General features: G+C 41.8%; 1 long non-coding RNA gene across 1 annotated transcript in view; it reads left to right on the top strand.

Annotated features, from left to right (window-relative positions):
- Positions 1 to 21,531, top strand: part of LOC121439890 — a 31,120-nt gene extending 9,589 nt beyond the window's left edge. Inside the window, exon 3 of the long non-coding RNA XR_005973300.1 lies at positions 21,464 to 21,531. This is a non-coding gene — a long non-coding RNA (uncharacterized LOC121439890). The remainder of the gene's footprint in view (positions 1 to 21,463) is intronic.
- Positions 21,532 to 21,763: the final 232 nt, after the last annotated feature.

Below are 21,763 nucleotides of genomic sequence, written 5' to 3'. Positions count from 1 at the left end.
TTGTAGTGTTTGATCCATTAATAGCTAATGTATCTGTTGTGACGTTCTACTCTTTATTTGCAGTGTTTGATCCATTAATAGCTAATGTATCTGTTGTGACATTCTACTCTTTATTTGCAGTGTTTGATCCATTAATAGCTAATGCATCTGTTGTGACGCTCTACTCTTTATTTGCAGTGTTTGATCCATTAATAGCTAATGTATCTGTTGTGACGTTCTACTCTTTATTTGTAGTGTTTGATCCATTAATAGCCAATGTATCTGTTGTGACGTTCTATTCTTTATCATTTGCAATCTTATCCCCCTCATATTTTGTATCTCTAATTCTTATTTTTAATATTTTAGCTTTAGAGCATTCTCATTTCTCATCAGCCTTTCTGATATATTTTAGTGATTATAAATTATAAATCCTTACTATTTTATAGTCTACACAGTATTGCTCTTTGAACACTTTCTCCAGAGTTTAAATCCTGATGTTAGGTGTTGTGCCTCACATCTGTAATCCCAGGACTCAAGAAGTGGAAGCAAAGGGTTGGACATGAGTTTGAGGCCAGCCGGGGACACATGGTGAGGTTCAGTGCAGTATGGATTGCAGGGTGAAATCATTTTAAAAGTAAAATATTTAACAATAGAAATACCTTTGCCATTTTCTAGTGCTCTTTATTCTACAATACACTGGTTAGTTCATGTGCATATATGTTAAACATACCTAAAACATCATTATTTGCTTTTTAGAATTCACATATATTTTACAGTTTGTCCACATGTATTTATTCATGTGTGTCACAATATACACGTGGAGTTAGCAGGCTACTTTTAGGAGTCACTTCTTCTTTTCACTGTACCCAGGAAGGCAAACTCAGGCCATTGTGCTTGGCGCAAGCATCTGTAAGCACAGGGCCATCTTGCCAGACCCTGTGTGTATTTTTTAAAAAAAGTGGAAATAGGGAACTTGGTATTAAGATGACATTCATGCCTTCTGATGGTCTTTATTTGCACCAAAGGATTTTGTTGTTTCTGGTCTTTTTCTTCAACCAGAAGAATTTCTGATTGTTTATATTTGTGTATTCCTCTTGTTCCCAGGACTCTTACTTTTCTTTCTTTCTGAAAACATCTCTGTCACCTTCAGGCTTGGAGAATGTTTTCAATGGGTAAGAGACTGAGTTAACTTTTTCTGTCACCACCTTTTAGAGGAAGTTGCTCTCTTGATAGGGAAGCTCGGCCAATCTCTTTTGGCTAGGGTGTGGCTGCCAGGGAAGAAAACCTGGGAATCCAGCTGCCCTTGCTCTCTTTTGCACTCTTCTTGCTGCATTAGCCAGACTGGTTTTGGACCTGGGAAACTTTACCCGGTCCTGTGAGTTAATCCTTTTCAATTACTAAATTATATCCGTTTTCTTCAGCTGGTCTGCTTAATTCTAGCTTATTGGTAAAATACGCCCTCCCTCTCTTCTAGGGTCCAAGGTCACTGATGAGAAAGTCACTGCTTTTTTAATAAAACACATCATACTAGATGTGCTAGCACCTCAAGTGGATGGTGGGGAGTGGCCATCTTTTCAATACGTGGTCTTGGGATTTCCGGCTATCCATGTATACAAATGAGGCTTTTTTTCACTCACTTTTTCCACTCACACGAAAAATCAATTCCATGGTCCCTTTAAAGGAATGCATGGTAGGTCAATTCACGTCATACCTGCAGTAGTATTAGAGAAAGCCCAAGAGACAGGAGGACTTCGATGACTCTGAGAGGAGAGAAAGAACATTAGAGACAGGCATTGGCATACCATGACACAGCAGAATACTGTTGTTCAGCGACCTGTATTCCTAAGAGTGGATTTACACTTTCATTTTGTGGTTATCACTATGGTTTTGGTTTTAGTTTTTGATTCAGTGTTTCATTATGTAGCCCAGACTAGTCTGGAATGTGCCTTCCCTTGCCCTTTCCTGCCAACAGGGTGGGCCACAGTAGCAGTTTCTGGTGCTGTTGTAAAAACTCCAACACAAAATCAGCTTAGAGAAGAAAGTGTTTATTTGCACAAGCTTCCAAGTCACAGTTCATCCTTGGGGAAATGCGGGCAGGAACTCCAGGCAGGAACCTGCAGGAAGGAAGCCTGGAAGGAAGAGCGCTGTTTCTTTGTCCCTTCTCTGGCTTGCTCATAGGCTCATGCTTCCCTGGTACTTTTATCTAACCCAGAACCTCCTCCCTAGGAATGGTATTGCCTACAGCGGACCAGGACCTCTTATGTGAGTTAATAATCAAGGAAACCACACACAGACGTGTCCAAAGACCAACCTCCTATTCTGATGTTGGCAGTTTCTCAGTAGAGGCTTCCCTCTCAGTAGACACTGTGGTAGGTTGACAATAACACAAGGACAGCCACCATGTCTGTGAGGCTTCCATTTCTGGAGGTAGCTTTTATAAAATGAACAATATACAACCTGAAGAACTTGATGTTCTCTGCAACCTTGATGGAGGTGATGTACTTCAGAAAAGAACGTCTCATGGAAGCCTCATCAAGGTGTAATGTGCATATGCTCTTCCCAAAGGTGACTCCATTGAGATAAAGACAGGAGGGAAGGATGCAACACACTAACGTTTCATTTTACCCTAGAAGTCTAAGAAATGATTACTCAGCACAAACTACACACACACACACACACACACACACACACACACAACATGGTCTTACAGGAAAGCCATGTGAACCACTGTTGTATGAATTAGGCTCCTCGTGGGATTTTGTAATGGACAATGGTAAAGAGTAATGATAAAAGTTGAGGAAATCTCAATAAACCATGTATTCAATAATTAGGAATGCCTTGATTGGCTCAACAATTGTGATACATCCACTCAAAGTAGTAAAAAAAGAATCAACCAGCTGAATGGCATTTGTGAATATTCTGTCTTTTTTTTTGCGAATTTTCCGTAAAATATAAATCTCTAAAATTAAAAAAATTTTCTTAAAAGGAAGTGGCCTTATGGTGGTTAGGGGCTCTGAATGCAGGGTATGTGACACACTGAAGATTATGGATGGCTCAAATGTGAGGTTTAAGGTGTCTGGTTTATCCCTCAATTGGGAATATGCTGTCTTAGGTTTAAATTGTAATCACTGTGTTCAAAGTCAAGTTGAAAAGATTTATTTAAGTTTACAGTTGTAGTCCTTTGTGAAAGGAACTCAAGGAAGGAATCTCAAAGCAGGTATCAAAGCAGAGGTGTAGCAGAATAATACAAACCCAGAGACAGGTATGGGGTCCTAGCTGAAGGTCAGAAAAGCAAGGCAGCAAACACTAGAGAGACCTTTTACCCTACCAAGTGTTCAGACTCAAAGGGCGAGATCTTCTCTCCACGAATCCTCAGACTCCACACTGCAGTGAGTGCCTATCTCTTCTTTATTTTCCTCTCTGCTCAGCATATTGCTCCTGTCTCCAACTCCCTAGTGCTGGGATTAAAAGTGTGTGACTCCCAAACACTGAGATTAAAGGTGTAAACCAACACCACCTGTATCTGTTTCTGTACTAATCTTGTATATTCCAGGATAGCCAGGAAATCACAGAGATTTGCCTGCCTCTGTCTTCCCAGTTCTAGGATGATAGGTGTGTGCCACCCCCCCGCACCCCGCCCTGTCCCGTATAGCTGATGAGTGTGGCTGCTTTGCCCGCTGATCTTCAGGCAAGCTTTATTCATTTAAACACAAATATACCAGTATACAGAGGCCATGCCGGGAATGCTGCTTACTGGCCTGCTTTCCATGACTAACCCAGCTTCCCTGTTATACACCCTACCACCACCTGCCTGCTGAAATTTCTTTATACAAGACTTGGGGCAGGTGTCATTAGACTCTCACCAGAGATTCCAGCCTCTCCTTGAAGCATCTCCTTTTCAGCTGTGTGAGATTCTGTCCCAGTTACATGTGGTTTCCTCGCCTCTGGAGATGCTAGAGTACCAAGAGTGTGGACGGTCGACTGACAGGGCAGGCACTTCCATCTACCCAGCTACAGAGAAGGAATCCTTCTTCCACACAGCAGTCAGTCGCTGCTCTGCACCTGTAAGTAATCCCTCATCCGTTAGCTGTAAGTTTTAAACTCTTTGGCTCACCATGTTGGGTTTTGGTGGAATAATACCTTGGTCTTTTGGAGGCCTAGCTGATTTGGGAAACACTTAACTCTCAGGGTCTAAGTTAAAGTTTTCAGAATATAGCCACTTTTTTTAGTACATCCACTTTTTTTAAAACTACATGTTTGATTATATTGTATCCCAAATAAAACTTCATCCTAGCATCTGAAGGATAGCTCAGTTAGCAAGCTGCTCTCTTTGCAAGCAGAGGACACAAATTCCACCCCTAGAATCTAAGTAAAAACTCCAGTTCTGGTAGTCTGTACATAAAATCCAGCCAAAAACTGTGCAGTCGTAATGTTCCTTGGGTTTACCAGTCAGACCACTTACCCCATTTTGTCGGCTTCAGGCCAATGAAGACCCTGTCTCAGAAAAAAAGTGGACAGCACCTGAGAAAACACACCCATCGCTGTCCTTAGGCATCTACCAGAAGTGTGCACAGAAACCCACACCCACCCACGCACACCACTGCTACACACACACCTGTATTTGATCACCCGGTGTGGTTATTCTCTTCCCTGGATACGCTGTGAGATCATACTAGGAGCTTACATATCCCACACATCACTACAACCTCACAACAACCTCCCCCCAACACCCAGAGGATGGAGAGGGAGAGAGGGAGGGAGAGGGAGAGAGAGAGAGGGGGAGGGGGAGAGAGGGAGAGAGGGAGAGTGGGAGGGAGGGAGGGAGAGGGAGAGGGAGGGAGGGAGGGAGGGAGGGAGAGAGAGAGAGAGAGAGAGAGAGAGAGAGAGAATTATGTACCTTATGCCCAAGGTCTAATTTGATTAGCCTGAAAGGAGGTCCAGGTATCAGTGCTAAGAAATCAGCTGACATTGCTCAACCTAATTCCGGCCTCCTGACTCCTACTTCCAGTTTCCTTGCGGGTGTTCTTACTAAGTGGAGAGGATCTCTCTTTTTCTCTGCTCTTGACCTTACCAGCAGTCTCTTCCTTCCTTTCTCTCTTTCTTCCTTTCATCTTTCTGTGTCTTTATTTCATTCATTTGTTCATTTGATCCTTCTTGTTCTCAAAAGAGAAGAATTCTGATAGGATGCAGTAGTTGGTTAAGTACTCAAGAGTGTAAGCACAGCAATGAAGGAGGCAAAACAGACTGGCCAAGTTGAGATGCAGCAACCTGGATTCTAGTGGGCACACAGCCGAAATTTCTCTTCTCACTGTCCATATCTCCTTTGTGCTCCCCCTAGGATGGATACTTCTAGAAAAACGTTGTGCTTTTCTGAGAAGTCCAGCTTACTTAAAATTCAATCTCTTATAAGTAAGTAGGTGTATAAGATGCAAGAATATGTAATGAAGTTTAAGAAACAGCTGAAGTTTGTCAGTTATGGTGGTACACGCCATTAATCCTATCAATCTGAAGGCAGAGACACATGAATCTCTGAGTTCTTGTCCAGTCTGGTTTATAGAGAATGTTCCAGGATATTCAGGGCTACACAGAGAAACTCAGAAACAAAAGAAGGAAGGTCGAAATCAAAAAAATTAAGAAAGGAAGGAAGGGAGAGATAGACAAAGAGAGATAGAGTTAGATAGATAGATAGATAGATAGATAGATAGATAGATAACAAAGATAAGTTGAATGTTTACTAGAGGATGTGGTTAGAACACTCTGCATGCTACCCTGCAGAGGAAGTCTTGAGACTATTTTAATCTGATCCAGCTATAATGGACCACACATTGTTGGTCACATCCTGTTTAGAAGGACCTGAGCTGGGCCATCCCTAGTCTCCCACTGCCATTCTCCTACTCTCCTGACCCCAGGTAGGCAACCACATTAACTTTATGTCACTTAGGACCCTAGGCTGCCTACCCATTGTTCTATGGCCTGTCTTTTGTGGTCTGTTGGTCCTCCCAGAGCTCACATTATGCCTAATAGCTTCACTGGCAACTGCCATCGTACTCAAATCCTAGGTCTCTTTAGTCTTTTTCCGTCAGCACAATGGAGACAGTCTGGTATCCGGACATCTGGCTCAGATCTTGGTTATCCTCAGCTCATTTGGGGCAGTGCACCAGCTCTCAGAGAAGAAAGCAGCCAGCGACAGCCAGCTCAGTCTTCCTAGAATCATGCTGAGTGGAAAGAGAAGATTATGAATCTGTACACCAGTCAGGGTGAGTCTAGCCATCTGGAAGTTACTTTCTTGCTCATGTTTTAGGCCTGACCAACAAAAGCATTTTAAGCAAGAGTGGGCAACACAGCCTACCTAGGACCATTGGGACAGAACGAGTTGGTTTGGCCATGGTCAGGAAGGGCACTGAAGCCGACTGCAGTAGTAGATGGACATCTTCAGCCTGGGGAGGAGGCAGAATCCTCAGACCTTAAACCTGGAAGGTAAGAATGAGGTGATAGGCCTGAAAAGGGCCCCAGGGATGCTGAGCAGAGAGGAGAGTGGCAGGGTGTACCGCCAGTCCATTCTGGCCAAGGAAAGTAGATGGTCCCAAAAGGGCAGGTCCTGTCAGGTTCTCTGACCCCATGGGTGTCCATCGAGCACCCGGAAGCCCTCCAGAATAGGAAGCAGGAAGCACAGGGCTAAGGCCCTTCCTCTGGATCGCATCTATACAAAACCATGGCTAGATGGGTGGAGACTTGGTTTCTACTGTGAACACATGAATTAATGACTCCAGCTCTGCTTTTCGGAAGCTTTGTGACATCAGTTTTATGCATCATTGTGCCCACTGTGGACAACGTGACAATAATTGCCAGGAAACGCATCAGAGCAGCTCCTCACAGTGACTGGGTGTCTTGTTCTCACAGCCCTGACTCTTCTCCCCTTCTGCCCATGGCCCTTACTGTCCTCACCACTGGACCCCACAAGCACATTCCCAGTGAGGTGTCATTCACATCTTCGACCACTAGACGTTGACAGAGATACTGGCAAGAAACTTTTCTGTTCTTCTCAGGCTGGGCCAACTTTTCCAATCACAGGTAGATTTTGTTCTGGTCCACTGCAGGAAATTAGGGAGGCAGACAAACAAGTGTCCCCGTAATTTCTCCTCACACACTCATCTCTCTCTTTCATATAAGTCTTCCAGTGAATAAAGTCTGAGAACGAGTATATGGCCCACCAGGGATCCCAGGCTTTACTTTCTGATCCTTTTCCAAATCATAGAGCTGAGAGCGAGTAATTGGCAGAGTCTAGGAAATGAGGCATGAACTTGCCATCTTGGGGTGTTTCTCAATTTCCTGTGTCTACTGCCTTTTACATATGGTTACATACTGAGCGCCCAGGTTGCATCCTGACCTCACAATGATCAGGATGACTAGGAGGCATGACTAAATTATTGGTAACATCTTAGTTGCTCTGTGACTGGGGAGCAACTTATTCATCCTCTCTGGGCATTTTCTGTCTTGTGTACAATGTGGATGGCAACAATACTTATGATATTGAGTCACTCTAATGGTGAAGTAAATATATAAATGTACAGAGTATGTGGAGAACGTGTGTGTGTGTATGTATGTATGTATTGCTATGTAACATGGGCTACATAAACATGGGCGAAATAACCCAGGGAGGCCTCACAGTTCTAGATTGCTGTTAGTAAGTACTGCAACCTGAACTCAGGTCCGCTGGTTAAGAGCATTATCCAGATCAAAGTATGTATCTTATTATTACTTCAGGTTTTGTTTATTTTAATTTTATTTGTATGGTTATTTTACCTGCGTGTGTGTCTGTTGCAGGAGGTCCTCCCACTCCTCCAGCCTATCACCGCTGAGATACCAGCCCATTGGGGCGTGGTCTCTTTCCCTTTAAAAAAGCGGCCACTTCCCTCTCCTCTTTCTCTTCACTTCCTGCTCCACCAGCGACTAGACTCCTTTCCTGATTGCGTAGAGGGCTGTTGCCTGGGACAGTGATCTGTAAGTTTTTTCCCCTTTAAATAAATACCACCCTATTAATCATAATCCCAAATTGGTGTGGCATTGTTTGTGACTTATGCCTTCATTTTGGCACCCAACGTTTGGTTTCAGAACCTCTCCTTTCCCCGCTCGCAGCCGCGAGTTCGGCTTGGCGGCCACAAGTTCGGCTTGGTGGCCGCGAGTCCGGCTTGGCAGCCGCGAGTTTGGCTAGGCGGGAGCCCTCCCTTCCTCAGCCTCGGCCTGTGCCTTGCACCGGCGGCCTGGGACTCCCCACGTGGATTTAAACTCCACAGGCCCGCATAGTCTCTGCCCGCGTATTTTGCTCTTTTCTGAGTCATTTTTAAATCTCCCTTGCAAGCACAGCTCTTAAGTGGCACAAACCAGAGCACGTGGTTGCTGAAAGCTGCAACCCCTCAGGGTGACTCTGTCACGTGGAGGCATAAGCGGCTTCCAGATTGCTCTTCTCTACCCCTGGATTCTGGGTTTCTGGTTCCGTCTCTGGAATTAATTTAATTACATTTACTTTGTTGAGAAACTTGCATTTTCCAGTTTTTAACATCTACTAAGGCACTGAAACAGGACCATGTTTTCAACGCGACTCTGCAACAGCGCCACCTGCTGGATAATAGGTAATATGGCAGTTTTCGTTTCTAACGCAAATTTTACTGCTTTGTTTTCACTAATACAATGGATTAGTAAACTTATATTTACTATTACAATGAATTACATCATACAAGGTTTATATGATTATGGGGATACCTTAATTTGCTTGTTACTAGGCCTCAGTTTTCTTTTCCATATTCTATCATTAAGGAAGAATATGGCACTCCTAAGAACGATTGAATCTTTACGTACTAATAATGAACAGAAGAATATGGCACTCCTAAGAATGATTGAATCTTTACGTACTAATAATGAACAGAAGAATATGGCACTCCTAAAAACGATAGAATCTTTACAAACTAATAATGAACAGAAGAATATGGCACTCCTAAGAATGATAGAATCTTTACGAACTAATAATGAACAACTAATTGATAGGATTAAAATTATTGAAAATCAGAGGTTATCTGAACAAGTGGATACTATGACAGAGAAAATTGATTCCATATCCAAGGGTATTAGAAAGTTACCTGAAAGGGTTCAGGCTGTTGAATTTGACGTTCAGACTTTATCACAAAGTTTTGATAAGGTAACAGACAGAATGTACCTCCAAGATGGGAATCTACATGATATACAAGGAAAGTTTAAGGAGGACATGTTATCTTTGAAGGAAAAAATTAAAGCTTTGGAATCACAGGTGCAGAATGGGGACCAAAAAATTGATACCTCAGTGAAATCACTGGAAATATATACAGGTCAGGAGATTCAGGATTTAAGAGAGACAATGATAAAAAGATTTGAAAAGATTGGAGAAATTATTGCAGCTGGTGAACAGAGTAAGGAGGCACAAGGACAGGATACAATGCCTCCACCAGCTATTAGAACTGGCTTACCCAGGGTTCTAGCGACATACCCTATACTTAATTCTGAAAAAGCATCAACTTCTAAAGGCTCAAAGGGAGTCAGAGAAGCTAGATGGATGCCAATAGCAATGAATCATCTGAAAGAAATTAAGCAAGCTGTTGTTAATTTTGGCTTGCACAATGCATATGTAAAGGAAATGATAAGGACTTGGGCTTCTAATGCTAGAGCTACCCCCCATGATTTCCATCAGTTAGTGTCTGCAGTTTTAGATAATGGACCTTCCTTGATGTTTGGAATTTATTTCAGAGAAGAATCCAAACATATGGAACAGCAAGGAAGAGCAAAAGGTATTGAGGTTTCCCAAGATCAAATTCTTGGTGCAGGAGAATATGCTGATCCACAGGTCCAAGCTCTTTATGACGGTGAAGTACTGTGTCTATGTCACCAAGCAGCTTTAAATGCTTGGAATAGGATACAAGATCCAGCAAAAAGGGTTGAATCATATACCAGAATTAGGCAGGGACAGAGAGAACCCTTTATTGACTTTTTGCAAAGATTAATTAAGGCTCTGGACATAGGGGTAACAGACCCAGAAGCTAGACGAATACTTCTTGAATCTCTAGCTTTTGAGAATGCAAACATAGAATGCAAAAAGATAATTGGGCCTTTAAAGTCTAGATCAGCACCTATGGATGAATGGATTCAGCATACGATGAATGTTGAGATGTTTAGCTATAATGATGAATCTTGGGTAGGAGAAGCGATTTCCAAAGCAATGAGGAGACATCAAACTGCCAGGTGTTTTAATTGTGGTAAATTAGGACATTTGCAAAGGGATTGCAGGCAAAGAATTTATAGGAATAATATCTCTTCTGGGAAGGACAAAAATAGGAGACCTCGGCCTTCAGGTATATGTAGGAGATGCGGTAAAGGCCGACATTGGTCCAACGAATGTAGGTCAACAACAGACAGACGGGGCAATCCGATATCATCGGGAAACTCCTTGGGGGGCCTCTCGCAGGCCCCCAAGCCAACAGTGGCCCAGTCATTCCCAGTCACAGTGGAGAACGTGCCTCACCAAGAAAATTAAAAGCTCCAATTTCTGCTGTAAAAAGTAATACTGGTCTAAATGATGAATTACCTGTGGAGGATGAGTCAAAAAACCCAGTAGGACAGAGTAAACGTATATTTTGGCAGACTTCTATTAATGATCAAAGACCAAAGCTAAGAGTCTGTATAAATGGCACTTTTATTGAAGGCTTATTAGACACAGGTGCGGATGTAAGTATCATTACCCTAGAATCTTGGCATCCGAATTGGCCTCTTCAAGAGGTAGATGTTCAGTTCGTAGGATTTGGAACCCTATCTCGTGTAAAACAAAGCACAAGATGGGTTGAATGCATAGGGCCCGAAGGGCAAATAGGAAGACTAAGGCCATATATAGCAAATATTGCCATAAATTTATGGGGCCGTGACCTGCTACAGCAATGGAATACCCAGATTAACATTCCTGTATTTCCAGGAACTCATAATTCTGGGAAGGATACGATGAGGTATTATGGGAAAAGGTCACCAGCCATTCAGGCTGTACAAGAACATACAGCAAATACCAAACCTTTAGAGGTATCAACAGCCCTACCTTTAAAATGGCTAACTGAGAAGCCAATATGGATCAAACAGTGGCCTCTAGCTGAAGATAAACTACAGGCATTGGAACAGCTGGTGCAAGAGCAACTAGATGCTCACCATATTGAAGAATCAACCAGCCCTTGGAATTCTCCTGTATTTGTTGTAAAAAAGAAATCTAGTAAATGGAGAATGGTGACAGATCTAAGAGCTGTCAACAAAGTAATTCAACCTATGGGCCCACTACAATCTGGAATTCCTTTGCCTTCTCTGTTACCAAAAGGATGGCCTCTTATAGTTATTGATTTGAAAGATTGTTTTTTCACTATACTGTTACAAGAAAAGGATAGAGAAAAATTTGCCTTCACAGTGCCTACTTATAATAATTCTCAGCCTAATAGGAGATATCAATGGACTGTCCTCCCACAGGGTATGCTCAATAGTCCTACACTGTGCCAATATTTTGTAAGTAAGCCATTGGAAATAATTCGTAAACAATTCCCCAAGTCCATCATTTATCATTACATGGATGACATCTTGTTATCTGATTCAAATAAAGATACTTTAGAAAGGATGTTTGAAGAAGTAAAGAAAGTCTTGCCTAGGTGGAGATTACAAATTGCCCCTGAAAAGATTCAAAGAGGAAATTCTGTTAATTACCTAGGTTACAGAATAGGGTTAGAGAAAATTAAAACGCAAAAGGCACAAATTAGGAGAGACCGGTTAAAGACTCTTAATGACTTCCAAAGATTGTTAGGAGACATTTCCAGTATACGACCAGCTGTTGGGATAACTCCTGATCTAATAGTTCATTTAAACAAAACCTTAGATGGTGATAAAGATTTGAATAGTCCAAGAGAACTGACAGCTGAAGCAGAAAAGGAACTGACAATGATTGAGGAAAAATTACAGGAGGCACATGTGGATAGGGTGAACCCAAATCTTAGCTGCATCCTAGTCATATTGCCTTCCAGAATTTCTCCTACAGGGATTCTAATGCAGAGGGAAGATATTATTTTAGAGTGGATATTTATACCTAATAAACCAAGTAAAAAATTAAAAACTTATGTGGAAAAAGTCTCTGAATTAATTATAAAAGGTAAGCTGAGACTTCGTCAACTAGCAGGTATAGACCCAGCAGAAATTATAGTGCCTTTTACTACTGAAGAAATAAAAAAGTTATGGGAAGACAATGAACCGTGACCATGAGCTTGTGCTAACTTTTTGGGAGGAATTAATAGCAACTATCCCAAAAGTGGTAGACTTAACCTCATAAAAAGAACTTCTTGGATTCTTCCTAGAATTGTACGTGATGCTCCAATAACTGGAGCCCGTACGTTCTATACTGATGGAAATGAATCAGGGAAAGCAGGTTACAAGTCAGATGAATTAAGTAAGGTGGAACAAAGCCCTTATAATTCTGTCCAGAAGGCAGAATTATATGCCATTCTTATGGTGCTAAGGGATTTTAAAGAACCTCTTAATATAGTTACAGATTCACAATATGCAGAAAGAGTTATCTTGCATATTGAAACCGCTGAATTTATACCAGATGGCACAGAGTTGAATTCATTGTTTACCCAGGTACAAGACATAATCAGGAACAGGCTTTGTCCAATGTACATAACACACATCCAGTCCCATACAAGTCTGCCTGGTCCTCTAGCCCAAGGCAATGCTGAGATTGATCAATTATTGATTGGAAGTGTGTTGCAGGCCTCGGAATTTCATAAGAAGCATCATGTCAATAGTAAAGGCCTAAAAAAAGAATTTTCCATTACTTGGCAACAAGCTAAGGACATTATAAAGAGATGTCCTACTTGTTCTTTCTATAATCAAACACCGTTGCCTGCAGGGAGTAACCCAAAGGGTACAAAGAGAAATGAAATCTGGCAGATGGATGTGTTCCACTTTATGGAATTTGGTAAATTAAAATATGTACACCACACCATAGACACGTATTCAGGTTTTCAATGGGCTACTGCCCTGAGCTCAGAAAAGGCTGATTCAGCAATCACACATTTATTGGAAGTTATGGCCATCATGGGTATACCTGCACAAATAAAGACAGATAATGGTCCAGCATATGTATCTAAGAAAATGAAACGCTTTTTTAATTATTATAATATAAAACACATTACAGGTATACCAAATAATCCTACAGGTCAGGCAGTTATAGAAAGATCAAATCGTACTATAAAGGATATGCTGAACAAACAGAAAGGGACTGAAAATACCCCCAGAAATAGATTACATAATGCTTTATTAACCTTGAATTTTCTTAACGCTAATGAGAAAGGAACGACAGCAGCAGAAAGACATTGGATAATGGAAAAGTCTGCTGAACTAAATCAACCGATTTATTTCAAAGATGTGCTGACCTCTCAGTGGAAGCCAGGAGATGTGCTACATTGGGGAAGGGGTTTTGCTCTTGTTTCCACAGGAGAAGAAAAATTGTGGATACCATCAAAATTAATAAAGTTTCGATTTGAAGAGGAGAAACCTCTTGGAAAGGAGAAATGACAACTCATCCACAACGATAATATTCATACAGGTGGTAAGAAAAACATATAGAATGGGGGCAGGGTTCTGTTCTTATCTCCACAGGAAAACACTCATCTTTGAGAAATTCAAGGGACCCTGGATGTTTGGATACTGACAGATGGAAAAATACCTGCCCAATAGGAAATATCAAGACAACTGAATGGGTTGTGTAAGTAATATTAAACCATATTTCTAAATTTATAAAGCTGGTTTTGAAGTTGGACTCTGGCTCAGTCCCTCTCCAATTCCAAGCCTGTTAGTAAGAGAAAAACCCAGAGTTTCTGGAGTTTCTGTCTCATGTCAAGAGCCATGATATGGGACAGAAAGAAATATGAGTTTAGAAAACATCTTTGCTTTTCTTCATATCTATCATACTTTTCATTGAATATATCTATCATGTCTTTCATTGAATATATATATGTCTATATATGTCTATATGATTAATGTTTAGGTTTTTCATAATGAACAATGAGTTTTTCCTGAAGTGACATTTGAAGTTTCCAGGAAGAAGATGGGGCCCCATAACAACAACTCCACCTGGTTGATATGACGTCATGATACTGATAGTGCTACTACAAGACCTGCTTTGGGTACCAGCTGCACAAGACAGTTCCAACTTGGTTAGCTGAAATGGTGCACATCTTATACAACATTTTGGCCAGACCTGCACAAAAATACTCAGAGACTATTTGCAATTTTAAAAGACATTATCTTGAAATTTAACCATCATTTTACTTTCACAGGATCCCCCAGAAAGAACGTCGCCCCTATGACAGCTGGAAGTAATTCTAGAGAACGACGTCCCCTCTCCCAGTAAAATTTGCCCTTGGGTTTAGGGACATCATTTAGGGGTTGATTATAATTAGTATATGATTGAGGGTTGGGGGAGGAATTTTATAAGCTCAGGGATCATTTTGAAAAAAAAAAGAGGGATGATGGGATAATAGATTTGTAATTGTGAGTTACTGTCTTTAGACAAATATATTGGTATAGATTCTTGTATATTGATACAAAGTTAAATTATATTGACTATTGTATGCATGCATGTTTCTACCTCTGTTTAAAACATTTTTTATGTATTGACATATATTGTATTGATATATATATATTGTATATATTTACCATATTGCAGTGTACATTTCTACCTCTGATTAAGATACTTATATAATATTTGTGTATTGATATATATTTACCTACTGCAATGTATATTTGTACATTGTTTATATTTGGAGGTCATTGTCCTCATTTGTTTCACAGTCGTTTATTGTCTTAGTCTTTAAGTTAGATAGATATTGAGAATTATATAGACTAATAGTCATCTAAGTTTGTCATTTATAATAGACTAATCAGGTTCTTTAGATATATAGAGATTATACTCAGTGTAGATAGATAATCTTCAACTTCTTCAAAGAGCTGTAGAAAATGGCCTTTAATCTAACTCAGAGTTTTGTGGTATTGAGACACAATTGCTCCTGGCAACACCACTCTATTCCCGAGAGAATGTTGAGCACCAAAGACACTCCACCTGGAGCCTTCTTTTTGGCAGAACTGGCCTTGGGGCAAAGAAATGCCCATACCTCAACGACTGACAAAGATACAGAGCGTGCATCAATGGATAAAACAGGGCTGTCATATCCTGCCAAGACAGGGTAAGGTAGTTTTGAAAAGTTGCTTGCCTTTGAAAATGGTATGTCAGTTATGTTAGGCCTTAGCCAAAGTTGGTTGCTTCAACGCTGCTAACGTGATTTTGGGTGATTGCCCAGATAGCCAGTTGTCTCTGTGATTTGTTGCATGTTTTGGATGTTGTTTTACTGAACTTCCTAATTACCCAGGTAACATTATTTCCCTTCTCAGATCTTTGATGGGGTTGAAGACTATATAAATGTAGTTACTTTCTCTCATGACTTGGCCAAGTTATTTATTATACAAGACCTAAGCTAGTTAGAATAGGATATTTGTACTTATTGTATATAATTTCATAGTAGGTTTAGAACTCTCTTATTTAAACAAAAGGGGGAGGTGTTGCAGGAGGTCCTCCCACTCCTCCAGCCTATCACCGCTGAGATACCAGCCCATTGGGGCGTGGTCTCTTTCCCTTTATAAAAGCGGCCACTTCCCTCTCCTCTCTCTCTCTTCACTTCCTGCTCCGCCAGCGACTAGACTCCTTTCCTGGTTGCGTAGAGGGCTGTTGCCTGGGACAGTGATCTGTAAGTTTTTTCCCCTTTAAATAAATACCACCCTATTAATCATAATCCCAAATTGGTGTGGCATTGTTTGTGACTTACGCCTTCATGTGTCTGTGTATTTGCCCACAGAGGTCATAAGATGGTGTCAGATCCCTTGAACTGGAATAATAGGCAGTTGTGAGCCACCATTTGGGGTCTCGGGACTGAAGTCAGGTCCTCTGAAAGAGCCATCCCCTTAGCCTTGCCTCAACATATATATTTTACTTTTAAGTTTTCTTTGTTTTTAAAATTTTAATTTATTTTTTATCATATTTTCTCTCTTCCCCAACTCCTCCCAACTCAACATCATGCTCTTTCTCTTGCTTAAAACAAACAAAACAGTCTCTTTATAAATCAATAACAAAACCATGGAGTCCTATTTATATTGTACACTACTAGGCATGGGGCCTTTTCTGGGGTGTGTTTGCTATATGCAGTGTCACTCCATTGAGAAAGCAATGGTCAATCACAAACAGCTACTTGCTAGGTGTAGGGCTTTGTGGCCACTTCCCCTCCTCCATGCTGGGATTTTATCTGGCTTGAGCTCCTGCAGATCTTGTGAGTGATCTCACAGTCTCTCTGGGGTCCTATGTGCATCAGTTCTGTAGGGTCTGGACAACGAGGTTACTTTGGAGTCATCCAACTCCTCCGTAGATTCAGATAGATGCAGACTCCGTGGGTCCTCAACCGTGACAGAGTGGGCTTTTAGTGATGCAAGTGCTTTAGAATCACCCCAGTTGTGTAAAGTCCTCACCCACAATTTGGTCTGGCATAGGTTCCCTACCCAGGAAAAGTGTCACATAATGCCATCACGGTGCTGTTAATGGGGACCGCGGCACATGGTGGAGACTCCTCATGTGGCAATGGACAGGATGTAAAGCTTACAGATCAGATTCAGTGAGTGGTAAGTGTAACAGCCTTCAAAGGCCCTGCCCTCATGCTACAGGCCTTGGATGCTCCCCACACTCCTCCAACAGTGCCACCTGATGGGAGCCAAGTGCTCAAACATCGAACTTGCAAACCCCACCTACAATCTAAGTAGACTAAACTGAACTGAAGGCAGCAGCTATTCCCAGCAACCAGCCCGTTCTAAATGAGCATTAAATGATTCTTAAGGCAGTGGCAGCTTTACCACTGTCACCAGCATCTTTTTCATCTACATTAAAGAGAATTACTTATTTTTGTTTTACGTGCGTGAGTGTTTGACCTGCATGATTTAGGCCTGTGTGAGGGTGCCAGGTCCCCTGTAATTTTATTGACAGCCAGCTGTGAGGTGCCATGTGGGTGCTGGGAATTGAACCCGGGTTGTCTGGAAGAGCAGACAGTGATGCTAACTGCTGTGCCATCCTCCCAGCCCTCAAACACACTTCTTAATATCTCTATCTTTCTGATAATGTATTACTGTTCTTGCTTTTGCATCTGTTCAGAAAATATTCCTCCTTTATTTGCAGTGTTTGATCCATTAATAGCTAATGTATCTGTTGTGACGTTCTACTCTTTATTTGCAGTGTTTGATCCATTAATAGCTAATGTATCTCTTGTGACGTTCTACTCTTTATCATTTGCAGTGTTTGATCCTTTAATTGCTAATGTATCTGTTGTGACGTTCTACTCTTTATTTGTTGTGTTTGATCCATTAATAGCTAATGTATCTGTTGTGACGTTCTATTCTTTATCATTTGCACTCGTATGCCTCTTTATTTTGTTTCTTTAATTCTTAATTTTAATGTTTTAGCTTTAGAACTCTATAATTTCTGATCTGCCTTTCTGATATATTTTAGTGATTATATATTATATGTCCTTACTATTTTATAGTCTACACAGTATTGCTTTTTGCCCCCTTTCCCCAGAAAGTAAATCCTGATGTTAGGTGTGGTGCCTCACATCTGTAATCCCAGGGCTCAGGAAATGGAAGCAAAGGGTTTGACATGAGTTTGAGGCCAGCCGGGGACACATGGGGAGGTTCCGTGCAGTATGGATTGCAGGGTGAAATCATATTTCAAATGTAAAACACTTAACAATAGAAATACATTTGCTGTTTGCTAGTGCTCTTTATTCTACAATACACTGTGGTTAGTTCATGTGCATATATGTTAAACATACCTAAAATATCATTATTTGCTTTTTAGAATTCACATATATTTTACAGTTTGTCCACATGTATTTATTCATGTGTGTCACAATATACACGTGGAGTTAGCAGGCTACTTTTAGGAGTCACATCTTTCTTTTCACTGTACCCAGGAAGGCAAACTCAGGCCATTGTGTTTGGCGCAAGCATCTATAAGCATAGGGTAATCTGGCCAGGCCCTGTGTGTATTTTTTAAAAAAAGTGGAAATAGGGAACTTGGTATTAAGATGACATTCATGCCTTCTGATGGTCTTTATTTGCACCAAAGGATATTGTTGTTTCTGGTCTTTTTCTTCAACCAGAAGAATTTCTGATTGTTTATATTTGTGTATTCCTCTTGTTCCCAGGACTCTTACTTTTCTTTCTTTCTGAAAACATCTCTGTCACCTTCAGGCTTGGAGAATGTTATCAATGGGTAAGAGACTGAGTTAACTTTTTCTGTCACCACCTTTTAGAGGAAGTTGCTCTCTTGATAGGGAAGCTCGGCCAATCTCTTTTGGCTAGGGTGTGGCTGCCAGGGAAGAAAACCTGGGAATCCAGCTGCCCTTGCTCTCTTTTGCACTCTTCTTGCTGCATTAGCCAGACTGGTTTTGGACCTGGGAAACTTTACCCGGTCCTGTGAGTTAATCCTTTTCAATTACTAAATTATATCCGTTTTCTTCAGCTGGTCTGCTTAATTCTAGCTTATTGGTAAAATACGCCCTCCCTCTCTTCTAGGGTCCAAGGTCACTGATGAGAAAGTCACTGCTTTTTTAATAAAACACATCATACTAGGTGTGGTAGCACCTCAAGTGGATGGTGGGGAGTGCCATCTTTTCAATACGTGGTCTTGGGATTTTCGGCTATCCATGTATACAAATGAGGCTTTTTTTCACTCACTTTTTCCACTCACACGAAAAATCAATTCCATGGTCCCTTTAAAGGAAGGCATGGTAGGTAAATTCACCTCATACATGCAGTAGTATTAGAAAGCCCAAGAGACAGGAGGACTTTGATGACTCTGAGAGGAGAGAATGAACATTAGAGACAGGCATTGGCATTCCATGAAACAGCAGAATACTGTTGTTCAGCGACTTGTATTCCTAAGAGTGGATTTACACTTTCATTTTGTGGTTATCACTATGGTTTTGGTTTTAGTTTTTGATTCAGTGTTTCATTATGTAGCCCAGACTAGTCTGGAATGTGCCTTCCCTTGCCCTTGCCTGCCAACAGGGTGGGCCACAGTAGCAGTTTCTGGTGCTGTTGTAAAAACTCCAACACAAAATCAGCTTAGAGAAGAAAGTGTTTATTTGCACAAGCTTCCAAGTCACAGTTCATCCCTGGGGAAATGCGGGCAGGAACTCAATGCAGGAACCTGCAGGAAGGAAGCCTGGAAGGAAGAGCGCTGTTTCTTTGTCCCTTCTCTGGATTGCTCATAGGTTCATGCTTCCCTGGTACTTTTATCTAACCCAGAGCCTCCTCCCTGTATTGCCTACAGCGGACCAGGATCTCTTATGTGAGATAATAATCAAGGAAACCACACACACATGTGTCCAAAGACCAACCTCCTAATCTGATGTAGGCAGTTCCTCAGTAGAGGCTTCCCTCTCAGTTGACACTGTGGTAGGTCGACAATAAAACTAGGACAGCCACCATGTCTGTGAGGCTTCCATTTCTGGAGGAACCTTTTATAAAATGAACAATATACAACATGCAGAACTTGATGTTCTCTGCAACCTTGATGGAGGTGATGTACTTCAGAAAAGAACGTCTCATGGAAGCCTCATCACGGTGTAATGTGCACATGCTCTTCCCAAAGTTGACTCCATTGATATAAAGACAGGAGGGAAGGATGCAACACATTAACGTTTCACAGAAATTTGCCTGCCTCTGTCTTCTCAGTTCTAGGATGATAGGTGTGTGCCACCACCCCCACCCCGCCCTGTCCCGTATAGCTGATGAGTGTGGCTGCTTTGCCCGCTGATCTTCAGGCAAGCTTTATTTATTTAAACACAAATATACCAGTATACAGAGGCCATGGTGGGAATGCTGCTTACTGCCTTGCTTTCCATGGCTTACTCAGTTTCCCTGTTATACACCCTACCACCACCTACCTGCTGAAGTTTCTTTATACAAGACTTGGGGCAGGTGTCATTAGACTCTCACCTAAGATCCCAGCTTCTCCTTGAAGCATCTCCTTTTCCGCTGTGTGAGATTCTGTTCCAGTTACATGTGGTTTCCTCGCCTCTGGAGATGCTAGAGTACCAAGAGTGTAGAAGGTCCACGGACAGGGCAGGCACTTCCATCTACCCAGCTACAGAGAAGGAATCCTTCTTCCACACAGCAGTCAGTCGCTGCTCTGCACCTGTAAGTAATCCCTCATCCGTTAGCTGTAAGTTTTAAACTCTTTGGTTCACCATGTTGCGTTTTGGTGGAATAATACCTTGGTGTTTTGGAGGCCTAGCTGGTTTGGGAAACACTTAACTCTCAGGGTCTAAGTTAAAGTTTTCAGAATATAGCCACCTTTTTTAGTACATCCACTTTATTAAAAAAACTACATGTCTGATTATCTTGTATCCCAAATAAAACTTCATACTAGCATCTGAAGGATAGCTCAGTTAGCAAGCAGAGGACACAAATTCCACCCCTAGAATCTAAGTAAAAACTCCAGTTCTGGTAGTCTGTACTTAAAATCCAGCAAAAAACTGTGCAGTCGTAATGTTCCTTGGGTTTACCAGTCAGACCACTTACCCCATTTTGTCGGCTTCAGGCCAATAAAGACCCTGTCTCAGAAAAAAAGAGACAGCACCTGTGAAAACACACCCATAGCTGTCCTTAGGCATCTACCAGAAGTGTGCACAGAAACCCACACCCACCCACGCACACCACTGCTACACACACACCTGTATTTGATCACCCGGTGTGGTTATTCTCTTCCCTGGATATGCTGTGAGATCATACTAGGAGCTTACATATCCCACACATCACTACAACCTCACAACAACCTTCCCCCAACTAGCAGAGGATGGAGAGAGAGAGAGAGAGAGAGAGAGAGAGAGAGAGAGAGAGAGAGAGGAAACAAAGCTAAGTTGAAAGTTTATTAGGGGAAAGGGTTAGAACATTCTGCATGCCACCCTGCAGAGGAAGTCTTGAGACTATTTTAATCTGATTCAGCTATTATGGACCACCGCACCCATTGTTGGTCACATCCTGTTTAGAAGGACCTGAGCTGGGCCATCCCTAGTCTCCCACTGCCATTCTCCTACTCTCCTGACCCCAGGTAGGCCATCACTTTTACTTTATGTCACTTAGGACCCTAGGCTGCCTACCCATTGTTCTATGGCATGTCTTTTGTGGTCTGTTGGTCCTCCCAGAGCTCACGTTATGCCTAATAGCTTCACTGGCAACTGCCATCATACTCAATTCCTAGGTCTTTTTAGTCTTTTTCCTTCAGCACAATGGAGACAGTCTGGTGTCTGGACATCTGGCTCAGATCTTGATTATTCCTCAGCTCATTTGGGGCAGTGCACCAGCTCTCAGAGAAGAAAGCAGCCAGCGACAGCCAGCACAGTCTTCCCAGAATCATGCTGAGTGGAAAGAGAAGATGATGAAACTGTACACCAGTCAGGGTAAGTCTAGCCATCTGGAAGTTACTTTCTTGCTCATGTTTCAGGCCTGACCAACAAAAGCATTTTAAGCAAGAGTGGGCAACACAGCCTACCAAGAACCATTGGGACAGAACGAGTTGGTCTGGCCGTGGTCGGGAAGGGCACTGAAGCCGACTGCAGTAGTAGATGGACATCTTCAGCCT

Source organism: Microtus oregoni, unplaced genomic scaffold, assembly GCF_018167655.1.
Source record: "Microtus oregoni isolate MIOR12 unplaced genomic scaffold, Mior012 000063F_ref0000156, whole genome shotgun sequence".
NCBI classification, from domain to species: Eukaryota; Metazoa; Chordata; class Mammalia; order Rodentia; family Cricetidae; genus Microtus; species Microtus oregoni.
This window is presented reverse-complemented; position numbering and strand designations above follow the sequence as displayed.